The following is a 1942-nucleotide window of genomic DNA, read 5'->3' as shown; positions in this document are numbered from 1 at the left end:
TTTATATGTTACTTGGCCTTCTTCCCTTGCTGCTTTTAATATTCTTTCTTTGTTTTATGCATTTGGTCTTTTGATTATTATGTGACAGGAGGTATTTCTTTTCTGGTCTAGTCTATTTGGAGTTCTGTAGGCTTCTTATATGTTTATGGGCATCTTGTTCTTTAGGTTAGGGAAGTTTTCTTCTATAATTTTGTTGAAGATATTTATTGGCCCTTTAAGTTGGGAATCTTCATTCTCTTCTATACCTATTATCCTTAATAGGTTTGGTTTTCTCATTGTGTCCTGAATTTCCTGAATGTTTTGGGTTAAGAACTTTTTGCATTTTGTGTTTTCTTTGACAGTTCTGTCAGTATTTTCTATGGTATCTTCTGCACCTGAGATTCTCTCTGCTATCTTTTGTATTCTGTTGGTGATGCTTGAGTCTATGACTCTTGATTTTTTTCCTAGGTTTTCCATCTCCAGGCTGGTCTCCCTTTGTGATTTCTTTATTGTTTCTACTTCCATTTTTATGTCCTGGATGGTTTTGTTCAACTTCTTCACCTATTTGGTTGTGGTTTCTTATAATTCTTTAAGGAATTTTTGTGTTTCCTCCTTAAGGGTTTCTACCTGTTTACTGTGTTTGCCTCAATTTCATTGAGAGTGTTATTTATGTCCTTCTTAAATTCCTCTATCATCATCATTAGAAGTGATTTTTAAATATGAATCTTGCTTTCCTGGTGATATGGGGAATTCAGGACTTTCTAATGTGAGAGAAGTAGGTTCTGATGATGCCAAGTACCCTGGGTTGCTTATGTTCTTGTGCTTGCCTTTTGCCATCTGGATCTCCTTAGTGCTACCTGCGATGTCTCTGACAGGAGCCTATCTTTCCTATTATCTTGGTTGTGTCAGAACTGTTTGGGGTGGGTGTTGCTGTTGGGGTTAGAGCTGAGGCCCAAGATCTCCTCAGTGCTAGGGCAAAGACCAGAAGGAACCAATGCCTCAGGCTAGGAGTGAATTCCTGGGTCCCAGGTCTCAGTTACTCCCTGTTTGGGGCGGGTGTTGCTCTCTGCCATTTTTACCTAATGTTTATCTTCTCTTCAGCTACTGCTCATCCTCCACGTCAGTTCCAAGTTTCTTTAAGGAGCTGAGGAGATGGCTCCACTGATAAAGCTCTTGTCTATAAGCATGACGACCTGAGTTTGATCACCAGAACCCACATAAAGAGCTGGATGTGGCAGCATATGCAAGTAGTCTCAGTACTGCTGGGGGAGCAGGAAAAATCAGATCCCTGGGGCTCCCTGGGTAGCCATCCAGGATTACTTGGCTATCTCCAAGCCAGCATGAGAACTTATCAAGAGACAAAAAATAGTTGGACAGTGCCTGAGGAATGCCACCTGAGATTGTCCTCTGGTTTCCACATACATGCTCCTAAGTACATTCACACACACACACACACACACACACACACACACAAATGATATGAACTACATATGAATAGTCACATATGCATGCACATATGCACAAACATGCACACATGTACACAACCTTTTGGAAAAAAATCAAATATATCATTAACTTAGAATAAAGTTCCCAGAGACTACACTCATCTGTCATTCTACCTCCTTAGGCCCAGAATCCAGGTCTGGAAATGCTGGGCCCTGGATATTTAAAGGAACATCATCAGACCCTTCCTGGATGCCTTATCTTACTCGGGAACAAGTACTAAGGCCATCTTGGGAGCCCCAGTGGATGGCTCCTAACATGTACTTGCTAAGTCACTTTGTCATATGCTCTCTCACTAGACTCCATTAGGCCTTTGTCTTTCCCACATGTTTGGCATTTGACAAAGCTGTCTCCCTTGAGACCACTCTGCAGTGACATTTTCTCAGTGTGTTTTCTTCTTGTCAACATGACACAGGGTAGGCAGCTTTTCAAAGTGAAAGAAAGACACTGGAGCATGCAG

The sequence above is a fragment of the Arvicanthis niloticus genome, chromosome 9 (assembly GCF_011762505.2).
Source record: "Arvicanthis niloticus isolate mArvNil1 chromosome 9, mArvNil1.pat.X, whole genome shotgun sequence".
Taxonomy (NCBI): Eukaryota; Metazoa; Chordata; class Mammalia; order Rodentia; family Muridae; genus Arvicanthis; species Arvicanthis niloticus.
This window is presented reverse-complemented; position numbering follows the sequence as displayed.